The sequence below is a fragment of the Ursus maritimus genome, unplaced genomic scaffold (assembly GCF_017311325.1).
Source record: "Ursus maritimus isolate PB19 unplaced genomic scaffold, ASM1731132v1 scaffold_4, whole genome shotgun sequence".
NCBI lineage: Eukaryota > Metazoa > Chordata > Mammalia > Carnivora > Ursidae > Ursus > Ursus maritimus.
The window spans coordinates 25,341,948-25,361,263 of NW_024426552.1; positions in this window are offsets into that span (position 1 = coordinate 25,341,948).

A 19,316-nucleotide genomic window follows, 5' to 3' on the forward strand; every position below is an offset into this window, starting at 1 on the left:
AATCAGAAATAGAGTATCTTTCATTTTTCTAAATGGAAGCTCATCTACCACTTGTCTGCCCTCTCACTGAGCTTGGTAGATTTTTTTTTTTTTTTTTGCAACTTGTGATTTTTTTGTGTAAGAAAGTTTATTGTTAACTGAAAATTGGGAGGTTTCTCAGTGTCTCCCCTCTTTCTCATGACCTAAAACTATATTCCTTAATGCCTTACCATCATTGGTACCTGGGGAAGAAAATCTATTGTGATTCATTCCTATCTATTAAGGCTACTTATGAGACAGAAACAAACATGACTTTACATTTATACAAAACTTGAGATAGAAAATGTAAAAGTAGTGACACCAACAGTAAACCTACCATGAACCTACTTTTAACCCCCCCCATGAATCTTAAAATTAAGATGTACGTCCACCATGATGAGCACTGAGTAATATATAGAATTGTTGAATCACTATATTGTACACCTGAAACTAATATACCACCATATGTTAACTATGCTGGATTTATAAAATAAAAAGAAAAGATGTACCCTCTTCCCCTTCCCCAGTGCCTAATCGTGGGAACTTTCTAGTCACAAAGACTAGCAAAGTGAATTTGTTCATGATCCCTTCTTGGTGGTACTGTATAAACTAAACCTGTAAGTCTTTTGAAGTTTCCTTTTTTTTTTTTTTTTTTAAGTTGTTGGTTTGGAGTTTTGACAGTTGGTGTGAAAATTCCCAAACTGCGTGTGAATACTTGATAGATAATGACTATATATACTGCAAGAACAGACATAAAGTATGATTCCATCTAAATCTGTCAACTTAGACCATAATTAGTATAATTCTATATTGTTTTAGTTGCATTACATCATTTGGTTTTAAAGCAAACAAATATTTCATCAGAAGAAAAATGTGTAAATGTCGAGTCAGCAGAGCCTAGAGCAATTTCCTGTGCTTTAACATCAAGAAAATCTTGCAGAGACAAGTGTTTTAGAAATTTCTGAAATAAAGCTAAAATAACAAGGGCAAATGTCACATTGTTTCATTCAATTGAAATAAAAGTGAAGAGCCCTTGTTATAAAGATTGTAGCAAAAAAGAGACATCATGGTTGGTAAGAGGTATGTTATGTTTCAATGACTGTCTATAGCTGCTAGACATATTTGGACCATGCAACATGTAGCACTGAAGAAGAGGTTAGAAACTATAGGAATTTGACTTTTTGGATTACTTTGCAGTCTTTTTCATTTTCAAAAAGGAAACAGACAATGTGTTTCCAGGGAATTCCCGTCTCTTTTGGATGGTATTTGGTATGGATCCTCAAATATGTCATCACTATCCCTTGATAAAGAAGTATGTCTTTCAAAGCAAAGGGCAACCTTCTGCAGCCAGATAATCATATATTTTTCTTTGAAGACTGGGTGCAAGGATGGCCACTTTATCCTCTGGGAATGGCTGTGTTCTTTTGGATTCTCCCACACTCTGGGAATTGTCCTTAGGCAACTTTGGATGGATCCATGCTGGGCTTTTGAGGGTAGAGTTTTAAAGCTCAGAAGAGGAGGTTGAAAAACAATCTTTTTCATCTCCAAATAAAAATGCAAAGAGTTTTTTTTTTTTCTTTGAAGAGAATGTAATTAGCCCAAGTGGAATTGGGCCAAGAAAGCAGCATTAACAGGCTAAATGTGCCCCCGGTTCTTGGAGGATTCCAAAGATGGGCTCATTCTTGACTGTCATGAAGAAAAGGTGTAGCATCTCTAAAAGTCTGAAATAGGTAAATGGGAGACGTGAAAGAAACAGTTCAATTTTCTCACAAAGATGACAACTGAAGCTAGCCACACACACCCCCCAATCTAAAAATCCATGTGACTAATTTTTCTAAGCAGTCGCTGGAATGTTCCTGCTGGGAACAGGACAGATAATATATGTAGCTGGCACCGTCAACTGAGAGAAACTATTGTTCCAATTGGGGAACGGAGGCCAACTCCCTTCAAGACTTAAAGAAAAGCTAATGTAGGACACATCTAAAGTAACTGAAATGAGAAAGGGAAAAAAAAATCTCAAATTAACTGTGCAATGTGCCAGCTGACCAAATGTAAAACAAAACAAAAGAAAACAAAATAATCTCCTTCCCTCAAACTAAAAAAGAAGAAGAAAAAGGAACATTTGTCTTTGTGCTTGCTCTGTGCTCATTTTGGCTTGCTTCAGATACTTTTTCCAAGTTTAAGTTTGAAATTTGATGACTCCCAGGAGCAGAAGTATTCTTTTCTAGGTGTCATTTTTATCTATTTCTCTCAAGCCGTTTAATAAGAAATCAAGGAGAAGCATCATTTAAGAAAAGAAAAGGAAAAAAAAGGGTACAGTAGATGGTTGACTCCAGAATAAAAGGTAGTAGAAATATAGTAAATTTACCTAAAGAAGGGGGGATTTCTTTGGTTAGTAGAAAGAAGTCTGAGAACAGTGCCTTTTAAAATATGACATCTGGAACTCACTAGAATTAACTGCTTGATGGGGAAAAAACCTCTCCAGATTAAAAAAAACAAAACAAAACAAAAAAAAACTTTAACCAGAAGTCCCCCCACCCCCTTTAAACAAAGCTGCCTGCTATTTCATTTTAGGTGAAAAGACAGAGTTTTGGAGATAAAGATGTGTTTATGTGCTTTTGTAACTCAAAGGCAATTTTGATTTTAATATCAAACTCTTCAGATTTTGGCTTATCATGAGAGAAATGCCCCAGAGTGTTTGTTTTAGTCTTTAACTGAACGGCTTATATGCGAAACTTGAAAGAGATCTTTAGTGTCTCTTGCAAGGACATTTCATACATGCAATATGGTTTGGTAAGCTGGAAGTTGAAACAATAGGATTTGAATCCCCAGCTGAGTGAGGCTGGATAAATAATATAACTGTTTGGAAAATGGTGGTAATAACACTTGATTTCTTATATCATAGATTTATAGAAAAGGTTAAATGAAATAATGAATGTGAAAGCACACTAAAATCTATAAAAAGCTGTCTAAAGTAAGGTACTGTTTTCCTTAGTGTGTGTTCTTTTTTCAGTACACTTGCTTTATATTACGAGTTTCTTCTCAAATCTTTATTTTCTATATCATTGCTTTGAGTTGTAGTTATTTTAGTGTAAGTTTTTTTTTTTTTTTAAAGAATTAAATGGGCAACTGTTTACATGGTTAAATTTTTTCTCTTCCTTTATTTCTGTCAATTTCTGGAGCTCATTTCAGAGATTTTTACTCAAGTCAGAAGACTAACTCTTTGAAACCACCCTTTGTCCCACTTTACCACAATGCACAAGAATCCTGGATAGGAATGGAGGTAAGGGAGCCCAATATAATTTTAAAGACATTACAAACACTTTACATTCCCTATAAAAATATGAATATGTATGGGGCGCCTGGGTGGCTCAGTCGGTTAAGCATCTGACTCTTGATCTCAGTTCAGGTCTTGATCTCAGGGTCGTGAGTTCAAGCCCTGCTTTGGGCTCCACACAGTGCATGGAGCCAACTTAAAAAAAAATGAACATTTATGCTTACGTATGGGGGGAAATACAAAGGAGGGGGATACTAGATGAAAATACTTACGTGAAAAGCGGTGGCAGCCCCAGTAGAAAATAGACAATGACATGGGACTGTGGGATCAGAATCGAAGGGTATTTTAGAATTATCTAGTAATATCCACAGCATGATAAAGGAATCTTTTAAATAACATCTCTAATGTGGGGTATTTGTATTGATTTTTACTTTTCAAGTGTACCAAAGCTGTTATCTCTTGTATAGTGTTTCTTCAACTTTACTGTGCATGTAAGTCACCTGGAGACTTTTTCAAAATGCATACTCTGATCAAAAGCTCTGGGGTGGTGGCTGGGCTAGTGAAAGAATTCAGTGTTTCTGATAAGCTCTCAGTCAGTGCCAAAGCTGCTGCTTCTCAGACAATTTGAGTAGCTAGGCCGAATGTCACTATAATTATTTTTCCCTTAAAGTAACACTCCAAAAATAATATCTATGGAGAAATTGTGACTGTGGAAATGCTATTCCAAAAGAGTTTCCATTTTTGTATGGCTTTATTGAGCCGAAATTGATGTACAACAAAGTGGCATTTTTAAGTGTAAAATTTGATGAGTTTTGACATATGTTCTATAACCATGAAACCATTACAATAGGCATAAAATGAACATTTCTATCATTCAAAAATTCTTCATGCCCCTTTGTAATCTTTCCTTGATTTCCCCTCTCTGCATCCCATATACCCACTAATCTGCTTTCTGTCATTTTAGATTATTTTCCATTTTCCAGAATTTTATATAAAAATATTATACAATATAATATGTACTTTTTATTATCTAGCTGTTTTCATTTCCTTCACTCAGCATAAATATTATGGAATTCATCCATTTTTCCATTTTTGAAAATTGGGTTTTTGTCTCATTATTGAGTTGCATGTACTTTTTATTGCTGAGTAGTGTTCCATTGAATGCATGTACGACAATGTGTTTATTTATCCAGCTGCTGATAGACATTTGTGGCACTTCTAGTTTGGGGCTGTAACATTAAACTGTTATGGATAGTCACAAACATGTCTTTGAATGGACATATTTTATTTCTTTAGGAGAGGAATGACCAAATTGTGTAGCATGTGTATGTTTAGCTTTTTAAGAAATTATCAAATTATCAGAGGTGATAGTGTCATCCTACATTCCCACCAGCAATGCATGAGGATTCCGTTTGGTCCCTCTGAACTTGCTTAGTTGGTATGAACAATCTTTACTTTTAGCCATTCTAGTGGTTATATAATGGTATCTCATCATGGTTTTAATTTGCATTTCTCTAATCACTAATGATGTCGAGCAGGTTTTCATGTTTATTTGCCATTCATATATCTTCATTTGTGAAGTGCCTATTCAAATGTTTTCTCATTTTTGAAAATTGGAAGTTTGTCTCAGTGTGCTACACAAGTTTTTTATATATTCTAGATCAGGGATTGGCAAACATTTTCTTTAAAGGTCCAGAGAGTAAATATTTTAGGCTTTATGGGCCATGTGATTTCTGTTGCAACAATTTCAACTCTGATCTTGTATCATGAAAACAACGTATAAGACCTAAATGGATGGATATGGCTGTTTCTCAATAAAACTTTATTTACAAAAACAAATGGCAGGTTGAACTTAGCCAGTGGGCCTTGTTTTGCTGGTTCTTGTTCTAGATGAAAGTTCTTTTCCAGATATATGCTTTGCAAATGCATTTTCTCTGGTTGTGGCTTGTCCTTCCATTTCCTTAACAGTGTCTTACAAAGAATATAGGTTCTACATTTTGATGAAATTTAGGATTTTATTGATTTTTTTATAGTTCATGATTTTTGTGTTTTATTTAGGAATCTTTGCCTAACCCAAGATTTACTCTTAATTTTTTTTCCCAAGCTAAGGACTATTGCTTTTTTTTCTCTTTCTCCAAACGGATATCCAAATTGTTCCGGCACTACTTATTAAAAGATTATCCTATCTCTGAGGAATTGCCTTGGCATCTTTGTCATACCCAACTGACCATGTATGCATGGGTCTTTTTGAGGAATTCTTTTATAGTTCCAAGGATCTATATATCTAGCTTTATGCTAATCACAAACTAACTTGATTATTAGAGACTGAAAATAAGTCTTCAAATCAGGTAGTGTAAGTCTTTCAACTTTGTTCTTCTTTTTCAAACTTTAGCTATGTTAGGACTTTTTTCATATAAATTTCCATAATAAAGCACGCTGGGATTTTCACTGGGATTCATTTAATCTATAGCAAGAGTTTGGGAACTATAGCTCATGTGTCAAATCCAGCTTTCAGTCTGTTTTTGTGCTGCCCTCCAGCTAAGAATTTTTTTTTTTTTTTAGGTTAGTCTGGGAAGAATTTGTGCCTTACGTTTAATCTGCTGATTTCTGAGCGTGCTTTTTCTCTCCACTTCTGTAAGTCTTCTTTAATCCTATAAACATTCTGTAGATTTTAGTGTATAAATAGTCTACATCTTCATCAAATTTATTTCTAAGAATTTAATATTTTTGATGCTCTTGTAAATGGTATTTTTTCCATTTCATTCTGTGTGATTTTTTTGTTATATATTTTAATTTATAAATATTGAGGTTGAGTCATGTGATTTTGCTACACTTACATATTAATTATAGTAGGCTTTTAAGAGATTCTCTAAGATTTTCTAAGCCCACTTGACTTCTGTAAGTAGTGTTACTTCTTTTTCTATCATAGTTTTTACCTTTTTTTCCCCTTTATTGAAGTCTACATTTAATGTCTATGGTAAATGTTGTATTGAAGTGGTAAGAATCAACAACCTTGTTTTGTTTGCAGTCTTAAGGGAAAAGTATTCAGTCTTTCATCATTAGGTATGATGTTAGTTGTTGATTTTTCTTAGATGTTATTTAGTTGAGGAAGTTCCTTTCTGTATTAGTTTCTTTTTTTTTTTTTTAAAGATTTTATTTATTTATTTGACAGAGATAGAGACAGCCAGCGAGAGAGGGAACACAAGCAGGGGGAGTGGGAGAGGAAGAAGCAGGCTCCCAGCGGAGGAGCCTGATGTGGGGCTCGATCCCATAACGCCGGGATCACGCCCTGAGCCGAAGGCAGGCGCTTAACCGCTGTGCCACCCAGGCGCCCCTCTGTATTAGTTTCTTAAGGCTCCTATAACATATTATTACAAACTTGGTGGCTTACACAACACCAATTTATTTTCTAACAGTTATGAAGACCAGAAGTCTGAAATCAGTTACACTGGGCCAAAAACAAGGTGTCATCAGTGTCCAGAGGCTCTAGGGGAGAATCCATTTTCTTGCCTTTTCCAGCTTCTAGAGTTCCATTCCTTGCACTCCTTGGTTCATTGCAGTTTCCTCCATTTCTAAAACCCATGACATAGAATCTTTAGATTCTGAGGTCGTCACAAAACCTTCTTTCTTCTGTACTAGAATCTCCAAATTGCTTCTGTCTTATTTTGGCATTTGTGATTGCATTTAGGGCTCACACAGGTTGGATCCAAGATAATCTCATTTCAAGATCATTGACCTAATCATACCTGCAAAGTCCTCTTGCCATGAAGAATAACATTGACAGGTTCCAGTGATTAGGAAATATCAATTGGTGTTATTTTTCCTTTAATGTTTGGTAGAATTCACCAATGAAGTCTTACTTTGCCTGGCATTTACTTGTTGGGGAAATTGTTAAGTACAAATTCGTTTTTAAAATAGATACGGGGGACCTGGGTGGCTCAGTCCTTTAAGCATCTGACTCTTGATTTCAGCTCAGGTCATGATCTCAGGGTTGTGAGATTGAACCCCGCCTCAGGCTATGCCATTGGACTTGGAGCCTGTTTCGGATTCTCTCTCTCCCTCTGTCCCACCCCCTGCTTGTGCATGTGCATGCTCTCTCTCTAAAAAAATAAAATAAAATAAAATAGATAATAGGGCTATTCTGTTTGTCTATATCTTCCTGAATGAGCTTTTGTAATTTTTTTAAAGGAATTTTGTTCATTTCATCTAAGTTATTGAAATAATTGTAATTTTTTCATAATATTCCTTTATTCTTTTAATATCTGTAGCATCTGTAGTGAGTCTCCTTTTCCTATTTATGATATTGGTAATATGTATCTTCTTTCCTTTTTCTGGCCAAAAGTTTATCAATTTTATTTATCTTCTCAAATAACCTGCTTTTGCTTTCTTTGATTTTTTTCTGTTTCTCTTTTTCTGTGTCTCATTCTCTTTCCNNTCCCTGTCTCTGTCTGTCTCTTTATATATACACATAATGTATATATATCATTGTTTTACTGATTTATGCTCTTTATTTATTTTCTTCTGCTCACTTTGAATATTATTTGCTTTTCTTTCTCTAATTTCTTATTGTGGAAGCTTAGTAAATTGATTTCAGACCCTTCTGTTTGTCTTACATAAGCATTTTTTATTTTTTAAAGATTTTTTTAATTTATTAGAGAGAAAGAGAGCACACGAGAGAGAGAGAGCACAAGCAGGGAGAGCAGCAGAGGTAAAGGTAAAGGTAGGTTCCTGGCTGAGTAGGGAGCCCGACATGGGGCTCGATCCCAGGAACCCCGGGATCATGACCTGAGCCCAAGGTGGATGCTTAACCGACTGAGCCACCCAGGCGCCCCTTACATAAACATTTAAAGCTTTAATTGTCCCTTTATGAACGGTTTAACTTGCTTTTCACAGATTTTGACATACTGTGTTTTCATTTTTATTTAGTTCATCTATATTCTAATTTCCTTTTTGATTTCTTCTTTGACCCATCAATTATTTACAAGTGTGTTGTTTTGTTTAAAAAATTTCCTGGGGCTGCCTGGATGGCTCAGTCAGTTAAGCGTCTGCCTTCGGCTCAGTCATGATCCTGGGGTCCTGGGATTGTGTCCCATGTTGGGCTCCTTGCTCAGTGGGGAGCCTACTTCTCCCTTTCTCTCTGCCTACCACTTCTTCTGCTTGTTCTCACTCTCCCTCTCGCTATCTCTCTGTCAAATAAATAAATAAAATCTTTAAAAAAAATTTAAAAATTTCTGGATTTTTCGTATATTTTTCTGTCATTGATTTCTAATCTAATTGTCAGGTTAATCTAATTGTTATGTTTTGAAAACTTTTATATTCATTGAGACTTGTCTTATGGCCCAAGATATTTTGGTTAATGTTAAAAAAAGTGTGTATTTTGTTGTACTTTTTATCTTTAGATATTTTACTAGTCTTTAATTTTTAAAAAAAATTTCCATGTCTCTCCTCATTTGCCAACTTTTATCTACTTTCCTGGATATATAGAGCATTTTTATAGTGGCTGTTCTAACATTCTGTCTACTCTTTAATTTGTGTCATTTCTGCATCTGTTTGTACTGATTGATTTTTTTCTTTGCTACTTTGCATACCTGTTTTTTTGGGGTTTTTTTTTGATTGGATATCACATTTGTGAGTTTGTGTGGTGTGCTACAGTATTTGCATTCCATTTAATATTTTTGGACTTTATTCTGGGAAACATTAAGTTGCTTTAAAACAGGTTGATCCTTTCTAGGTGTGGCTTAAAGCACTTTCTTTCTAAGGACTCTACTCAATGCCCCATGTGTTAGGAAACTTTCCAGTGCGTGCTCATGCTCATTACGAAGGCTCAAAGGGAGCCCTCTGCAGACCTCTGGTGTCCTCCCTTGTGTAACTGTCCCCTTGCCCTGTGCTGTATTCTGGAAACTTCCCTAAACAGCAGAATGGGACAATTTTAGGGCTTACCTTGTTTTTCCCCTTGTCTCAGATGCCATTGTTCTTTAACAGCGGAGTAAAGATGGAGGCAGAAGTAAAAACAGATCAGTTTTTAAATGCTATTCCTACCCTAGACGTAATAAGACATCTGTTTCAGGTGGGTTCAGATTTAGAAAGTGTTTAGTGACCAGTCATTTTTAATACTATTCTATATACCTTCAATTCGTTTGAAGTCTTTTTTATTTTTTTCTACTTTACCTATTTTAGGAGACAGTAACACAGGTTAAATCCAACTCTCCACATACTTAGTATCTTCACCTGTGCAGTTGAACATTACTGGAGAGAAACACAAGTAGAACAACTATTTCCCCTTAAAATCCATAATCATTAACATATATCTATTCAGGTAGAATACTAATATTAAGGTTGTTAAAGAAAATACAACAGTTAACATGGAAAAATTTGAAGAGTCTTATATAATCTTCATCTTTATAATAGTGAACTTTTCAGAAGTGAATCCAGTGTACAATTCCTTTCAATCCCATGCATTTGCAAAGGAGCCTTACTGTAGGAGGTATTTCCTTAGTTGTGGAAGCTGGTTCAGGCACATTAAGCTGTGAGATAGACAGAACTTACTTTGGCATATGGTATATGAGTAGAGGGAAGGATTGAATTGAACTGGCGGGCAACATTAAATCTATTGCATCCACTGGCAGAACTTGTTAGAAATGTGAGATCAAAACCTAGCTCTTGGGCAAAATCCCATGGAACTGTTAATAGGGGAAAAAAAGAAAAGAAAATGGACTATGTTAAAAAAAAAAGGATTTTATTAAATTCTGTTGGTTTTTTTTTCCTGTTAAGATTTTACCAAGAATAGTAGATAGCATTTTATGTTAATGTATTAGCTGCATTTCATTTCAAGTGGGATTGAGTCACCATTAACTTACCCAAAATAAATGTGCACATGCACATTATACTCCTTTACTCTTGTTCTCTAATTCTGACATTGATAGCTTGGACGTACAATAATGCTAAGAAATGTACTTCTAGGAAGTGTATGAACTTTTGACATCTGTTTAAAATGAAAGAAAACAAGTACTTTATTGAGGGTAAAAATGGACTCTAAATTTAGACTGAAATAACATAAATGGTGATTTCTGAAAAGTGCTTGCTTTTTTTTTTTTTTAGGTTACAGTGTTTTATACAAGTCTAATTTAACCAATGTGACTATATATTAGAGTTACATCAGGGAAGAGAATAGAAAATAGTTATATTGTAAATTCAAAGAACAGTGTTAATATCTTATGTATTTACTGAAAACTGGAAGTTTTAGTACCATTTTCTGTTCCAATTTCTATTAGATTAGATAAGGTCTTTGATCATTGTTGCCTCTACTTGGGCGATATTATAAAGTTCTCTTGAGGCAAAGGTTTATTAGAGAATCCAAGGAATTTTCATGGGTCAAGTAACATTAAGGTGGACCCAGAGTGGAACACCAGCAGGAGGTCTCTTTTGTCCTCTAAGAGATAGGAACTATGATTTGCTGCTTCTCACCATCTAAGGAATTTGAAGTTATATACACTATGATCTCATCCATCACTGTAATGTCTGGCAGGTAATGCTGTTAAAACATAACGGTCAATAACATAATTTCTACTAAATAAATATATTGCAGCTGCAAAAAGTTTAGTGACTTTTTGCCCATGGTCAGTTACTGAGTCAGCATAGGGCCAGGAATAGAAATAGAAAATTCAATAACTTATATATCTTCAATATTTTTGCAGCACACAGAAAAATATCCCTAAGATGAATGACATACAACATGCTGAGTCTTTGTTCCTCCCACTAGATTGCATTAGCGTACCTTCATTGGTTTTTGTCCCAAGTTAATTTGACTTATTAGGTCTGTGAAAAACATGGCCGTGTCCTTGGGGCCTCTGGACATGCACACTGAAACAAATCAATTATTTGAAATGCCACAGAATAAATACTATCAGAATAAGCCTCTTGGGAGAAGAAAGGTGTCATATAATTCAAAGCAATTTATAAATATCTACTTTCAGACACAGTGTGAGACCTGATCCAAACTTCTTTGAAGGAGGTTTAAGCAGAGCTGCTGATATTATGATTACATTTTCTCTTGTTTCATGCCTAGAGTAATGTTAAGGCAGCAGAGTTCAAGTATTTTCTCTAATATTGGTAGAGCAGTGTAAAAATAATGTATTTACTTATGAAGGGACGTATATAGGAAATTACTTTGATTCAGATAGCTCTAGCTTGTAAAGTAGAGATTTATTCCCACTGGGATAGTGGAATCTGTTGAGATTTCAGTGCTGTTTTTGAGTATTGAAATATTTATAAAATAAATTCTAAAGTAAATGTCTTTTAGATATTATGGGGATAAGATCAAAGTTCTGATATGTTGCTACTAAACATGATGAGGACTGTCAGAGAAGGGAATTATGAGTCAGTATAAAAACTTTAAAAAATGAGTCAATAGTTACAAAGACTTCTATGAACATGAATGTTAAATTAGTGGAGTAAAAATATTAATTAAAGTAAGTTTACATAAGTATTAAGGAAACTGTAATTATGTAGCTTCAGAATTAAAGCACCCACTATACAAGCATAAGAAAGAAAAGAATTTAAACTCTAATTATCCTGAAAAGTAGCATAGCTTAGTATCAAGATGATTATAAACTAGGCATTACTATTAGAAACTAACATTCATAAAGTATCCGACTTAAAAATTTTTAAATTTATTTTTAAGTTTTTATTTAAATTCTGGTTAGTTAACATACAGTGTAATGTTAGTTTCAGGTGTACAATATAGTGATTCCACACTTCCATACAACACCTGGTGCTCACATAGCAAGTGCACTCCTTAATCCCTATTACCTATTTAACCCTCCCCCCATCCAGCTCCTCTCTGGTAACCATCAAAGTTAAGAGTCTATTTCCTTGTTTGCCCCTCTTTCTCTTTTTTCCCCCTTTGTTTGTTTCTTAAATTCCATATGTGAGTGAAATTATATGGTATTTGTCGTTCTCTGACTGACTTATTTCACTTAGCATAATACTCTTTAGCTCCATCACTGATCATCAGTGATCATCAAAACTACAATGAGATATCACCTCACACTTGTCAGAATGGCTAAAATCAACAACACAAGAAAACAGGTGCTGGTGAGGATGTGGAGAAAGGGGAACCCTCTTGCACTGTTGGTGGGAATGCAAACTAGTACAGCCACTCTGGAAAACAGTATGGAGGTTCCTCAAAAAGTTAAAAATAGAGCTACCCTGTGATTTAGCAATTGCACTGCTAGGTATTTACCCAAAGAATACAAAAATCCTAATTCAAAGAAATACATGCACCCTTATGTTTATAGCAGCATTATCTACAATAGCCAAATCGTGGAAACAGCCCAAGTGTCCAGTGACTGATGAATGCATTAAGAAGATGTGATACACACACACACACACACACACAGACACACACACACTGGAATACTACTCAGCCATAAAAATAATAAGGTACCCAACTTTCAATGTTAACATTTTGTTCTGTGCCACACACATTAAGATCACATATCTCTATCCCAAAGGAGATCAGCATTCACAATCTAGTGAGAGAAATAGACAATAATTACAATGATTACAATAATTACAATGAAGTGGAATAAGTGTATTTTTCTGAGAGAGCTATGTAAAGGATTCTGTGGGGTCTCAGAAGAAATCCTTCCTCCTTATTCCTATTCTACCTTTTAGTCCATGTTCCCATTTTAAAACGTTTTTAGTTGATTCTCTTTTAGGTCTCTGGAAAGTTGCAATCTGTACATACTTCTTTTGTATAATACTTTAAAACATCTCAGCTCTTCATTTGACTCCAGCCATTGCTCTGGCAATCCATTCTCTGCAGGTTTCCACCAACCTCATGCAGATATAACCCAAGAGCATTTTACTTCAGCCCTGCGCTTAATTCTGCCTTCCTGCGCCAAAGCTTACTGACACTACAGAAAACCCATCCAACACTGATGTGTGTGGAACACGGAAGTGTGGGTACTCCAAGTCCATAGGGCCACTCTTTAGCCAACATTGGTTGAGAGTCAGTGCCTAGATGACTTATTTCATAAGACTTGTCAGATGGTCTGACAAGAAACAACAATAAGTTGCTTGAAGGGGTAGCCAAATCCATTATTCAACTTTACCTACTCTCCTCTTTCACAACCCCTGTACTTAACTTCTACTTCCTGGGATTACTTCACAAATAAATTATTTGTACACACACCTCTGTCCCAGACTGTGATTTGTGGAGAACGCCTACTAAGACAACTGGTTCTGGGAGTGGCCTTTAAAAGCACACACTCTGGATGGGATTTTGGAGTGGGATCATTTGCTGTCAAAAAGGTATTAATTATCCTGTTCCTGGTCTTAAGAGGGTGGAGATATCTTTTGTCCTGTAGTACCATAAAAGTAGTCTCATCTGTGTTAGTCAGAATTTTCCAGAGAAACAACAAATAGAATGTATGTATGCATATAGAGATTTATTTTGAGAAATTGGCTTATATGATTACGGGGGCTGGAAATGCTGCTTCTTGGAAGGTAGGTCTAGTGGTGGAAAATTCCCTCAGTTTTTGTTTATCTGTCAAGATCTTTATCTCTTCTTCATTCCCGAAGAACGGTTTTGCTGTGTATAGTATTCTTGGTTGGTATTTTTTTCTTTCAGTTCTTTAAACATATCATCCTACTCTTTCCTTGTCTGCCAGATTTCTCCTGAGAAATCTGTTAACAGTCTCATGGGGATCCTCTTGAATGTAATGAGTCACTTTTCTCTTGCTATTTTCAGAATTTTCTCTTTATCTTTTATTTTTGATAATTTGATTATAATGTGTTTTGGCATAGACCTCTTCAGGTTCAACCTATTTGAAAACTTTTGGGCTTTGTGAATCTAGTTGTCCACTTCCCTCTGCAGGTTTGGGGAGTTTTTAGCCATTATTTCTTTGAAAAGTCTTTCTGTCCTCTTCTACCTCTTCCTTCTTCTAGGACTCCCATAATATATATATTGTTTCTTTTGATGGTATCCTATAAAATTTGTAGGCTGTTGTCATTGTTTTTCATCCTTCTTTCTTTTTGCTCCTCTAACTGGATAATTTCAAATGACTTATTTTTGAGTTCACTAATTCTTCTTCTACGTGATTGAGTTTGATGTTGAAGCCCTGTAATGAATTTCTCAGTCCAGTCACTGTATTCTTCAGTTCTAGAATTTCTCTTTGTTTGTTTTTATGGCTTCTTTTTATTTGTTGAACTTCTCATTTTGTTCACATATTGTTTTCCTGATTTCATTTAGTTGTCTATCTGTGTTCTCTTGTAGTTCACGGAGCTTCTTTTTGATGTCAAGTAGTTTATATGTCTCTATATATTTAGGGTTAATTACTGTGAAACTTTATTAGTTACTTTGGTGGTGTTGTGTTTCCCTGATTCTTCATGATCCTTATATCAGTCTCTGTACATTTGAAGATATGGTAACTGTTTCTGGTCTTTACAGGCTGGCTTTAGCAGAGAAAGGCATTCATCAGTCACCTGGTGTAGGATTCTAGATGAGCCAGTTGTGGTGTCTGTAGTCACCTGGAATCTCTTACTGGGGGCTATGGGCAGATAAATGGGGCCTCCTGCTGGATTCCAAAGTTGTGCAGAATCTGTTGCCATTGTCCATGGTCAGATGGGACCAACCATCAGTGTTACATAGTTGGGCAGGCCTGATGCTGGGACCCCGTAGTCAGGAGGGGCTGGCTAGAGAGGCTTTGTAGTTAGACAAGGCCACTGGCAGGGATTCACAGTGGAGTGAGGCTATTGATGGGGTTTTGTCAGTTGGGCAGGGCCAGAAATAGGGCTCCACAGTCATACTGGTGGGGTTCCAAAGTGGGATAAGGCTACTGATGAGGCTCCTTGGTAGGGCTGATAGGCAGGGCTCCTGGCTCAGGTGAAGCTTTTGTAGTTGGGCCAGACTCTTTTGGGACTGCATGGTTGGCAGAACCAGTGAGCAGGGTTATGTGGTCCTGAGGTCCATAACAGGGCTTTGTGATTGGGTAGGGCTAGTTGGGGGGGCTTCTTAGTTGCAGGCCTGCTGATAGGGCTCCCTAGTGGGATAGAGACTTCTGGTAGCCTCTGTCATTGGGCAGGGTGGCTGGTGGAGCTCTTGATCTTGTGGAATCTGCAGAGTCAGGAGAGGCTCCATGGTTGGGAAAAGCTGATAAAGACCTGGTGGGGCAGCAGTTACACAGGACTTATATAACCACTGGTGGAGATCAAAGGGCTAATGCCAAGATATGTACTTGCTGGCATCTAGAAGTCCTGTTCCTTTTATGTGTTCCTAGCTGCCCCCAGGTGGTCTAGCCATAATTCCCCCATTGTTCTGTATGAGTGGAGTCAGAAGTGGGCCCACTAAGACAATGTCAAAGGCTAAAGAAGTTGGATGTTCATCTTGGTCTCTTTTTCCCTAATAGGACAAATTGTGGACCTGTGGGATCCGTCTTGGCATTGTGCAGTGGTGGCTTGAGGGATAGGTGATATGGATAAAGTATTCCTTTTACCCATTTAATGTGGTTTTTCTCATTTATTTTTTTTAAAGATTTTATTTATTTATTTGATAGAGACAGAGACAGCCAGCGAGAGAGGGAACACAAGCAGGGGGAGTGGGAGAGGAAGAAGCAGGCTCATAGCGGAGGAGCCTGATATGGGGCTCGATCCCAGAACGCCGGGATCACGCCCTGAGCCGAAGGCAGACGCTTAACCGCTGTGCCACCCAGGCGCCCCTTTTCTCATTTATTTTTGCTACACTTGTGTGCTGTAACCTTGCCCTGAGTTTTATAATTTTCACAAAGGTACTCTCATTCATGGATAGTTGCTTAACCAACCAATGTTTCTGTTGGTGGAGGCAGTGGGAGTCTAGAGCTGGGGACCCCCTATTCTTCTGTCTTTCTGACATCACTGAAATGGTCCAGTTCAAAATATGCAGGGTGGGCTAGCATACTGGGGATCCAAGAAGTTTAAGTTCAAAAGTTGTTAGGCTAGAGACATAGGAAGGTCGAGGGTTGCAGTTCGAGTCCAAAGGCTGTCTGCTGATAGAATTTCTTTTTGCTTGTGGGAGGTCAGTCTTTTGCTCTGATGGGATGAGGCTCACTCACACAATGCAGGGCAACCTTCTTTATTCAAGGTCCATCAATTTAAATGTTAATCTCATCCAAAAACACTCTAGAAGAATGTTTGACCACATATCTGAGCATCATGACCCAGCCAAGTTGACACATAAAACTAACCATTACATACCTGTGAAGAAGGTAAGTGAAGGTATGAAGAAAGAGAAAGTTTTGGGTTATACCATAACTGTTGCATTTGAATGGAAAGGGATAATGAAAATTTTAAGGATTGTGGAGTTGTCTGGCTATTGTAAACTTCTTTGGATGCACTGAAGAAAGAAAGAAAATGGCTAGTTCATTTTAGGTAATGATTAATTCAAGGTATACTGTCAAAACCAAAGGTGATATATTGACAGCTTCTGAGGACATTTTCACCTATATTTTCAAAGAATATTATCCTGGAAATGAGCCCCACATCTAATTATAAGTGTAGCAGACCAATAAAGAATGTATAGCCTTAACAGTTCCTTATGTCAGAGACATAGAAAATTTGGGAAAATCTGCATATTTAATATTCTCAATACTATTGCCTATTTTCATTAATTACATCTAATTTGTCTCTGCAAGTTATTTGCTTCAAGCACATAAAAGGAACTATAAACCTGAGACATAGGATGGAGACATTAGGACTGGCAAATGTGTCCAGATTTCCCTAAATTCTCCATGCTAGTAAAGAATCTGCATACTAGAGAAAAAGACTATTCTTGTTTGCAGAACCTGTGAAAAACTCAACCAAGACCAGCAACTTAAAACACAATGCTTTGTAGTTCACAACTTCTGCTCTTGCCATTCCCCATTTCCTCCACCCTATATTTTGGTAGGAGCTCAGCACAGCCTGGGCTAGAAAATAAAATTATTGGGGCACTGGGTAGCTCAGTTGGTTAAGTGCCCGACTCTTGGTTTTGGCTCAGGTCATGATCTCAGCACATGTGTTGGGTTCCGGGCTCAGCACGGAGTCTGCTTGAGATTCTCTCTCTTCCCCTCTCTCTCCCTCTGTTCCTCCTCCCACTCATGCTCTCTCTCTCTCTCTGAAATAAATAAATAAATAAATAAATAAATAAATAAATAAATAAATAAATAAAATCTTAAAAAAAAAAGAAAATAAAATTCTTGCTATGGGAGGGAATAGTTCACAAACAAAAGGAGTCAAAAGATTTGGCTAACGTACGCTGTCAGGAACCAGAGGAAAGTATGTAGGATCTTGAGGGTGTTAGAATTCAAGGGATAAAATATAGGCCTGGGTAGGAAAGAACCTACTGCCATGGGGGGCCACGTTTTAATGTTTTGGTAAGTCTAACCTGTTTAGATATGCCTCTGAGATGGCTCCTCATAATTGGATATAACAATGATCCACAGTAATAAAATGGGAATATTGGGACTGCTTTGACATAGTAGTAAGGAAGGGGCTAGAAGCTCAGGAAAATGAGAATGTCTGAATGGTTTTACTCTATAAGATCAGAGAACCAGAGAACTGACTATTTCCCAGGAGGTCCCAGAGGACATTCCCTTTACTTAGAGAATAAGAAATGTACAGTGAGGAATATACTAGCATCTTGGAGAATCTAAGTGGTAGTTACCATCTACAGGTTGGTGTGAGAACACAAGAACATGCCATGAGACTGGGTTCCCTAGAATCAATGAGAGTAATGGGAATCAATGAGGCTAGACAACAGCTTGAAGCACATAACTTGCAGAGACAAATTAGATATAATTACTGAAAATAGGCAGCAGAATTGAGAATATTAAACACCCAGAGTTTCCCAAATTTTCTGTGCTGCCAAAGAGTCTGCATGCTAGAGGAAAACAATCAGGGTGTTTTGTTCCACAGTGATTTCTGGGCATAGCTAATAGGTTATGGTGTCCCATAGTACATGATAGATGATCAATCAAATATAGTACTATCTGGCTTATATTAACAACAATGACAAAAACAGAAATATAATATCTGATTAGCAAAACTCTGAAGTTAGACTCTGCATTGGAAAAATTATAGTGTCTCACTCAGTTTTCAGATATAAGTTCACACACCCAGTACCCATTGCTTAAAAAGAGGTCAGATTCTACTGAGAAAGATCTTTGCAATATCAACACTTAAATTTATGAGAGAAATTCAGATTTTTCCTAGGTAGCTGTTTATTTACCAATAAATTTTCTGGGGAAAAGAAACACCTAGGCTGTGAGCATAGTTTGGATAAAGATCTGAGATTACATGGTTACCAGATGACCCAGAATGCCATTATGGTCTTCTGGATAAAGTAGGGGCTTATGGGGTCCAGAGTGTAAATGGAACTCTGACTCAAGTCAGTTTCTTGATGAATCCCATGGTCCATATATCTACTCTGAGGGTACTTCCCTAGTTACTGAGTGTATATTTTGTGACCAGCAGAACTCGAAAATTCATTTCCTCACCTGTGAAATAAGAGGCTATTATTGTAGGAAGGCTCATGGGATGCCCCTTGATCTGCTTCCTCATTCCCAGCAAAAACAGAAATTCAGAAACAACAGCAAAACCCCAGAGGAACTGCCCAGCTTAGTGCTACCATGAAAGATTTAAAGGACTGTGGAGAGAGGAATTGGTGACATCATATCCCTATTTAATTTGCCTCTGTGGCCCCTATAAACACAAATTGATCATGGCAGATTATGATGCAATAAATAAAGTTAAACAAATGATACTCCACTCCCAGTTCTTTTGTTGGATATGGTATCTTTATTAGAGAATATAAACACAATCTAATAGTGTATGCAGCAGAGAAGGAAAATTCTGCTAGGGGAAACGCTAATGAAGTATTTTACCTGTTACATTTTTGATTGATATAATTCACGAAGAAAGATGAGCTTCGCTTTCCCTTTTTAGTGCTTAGTCTGAGAGGGAATGCAAGAAACCAAGTCTTAGGAGAAAAACTGCTTTCATAATC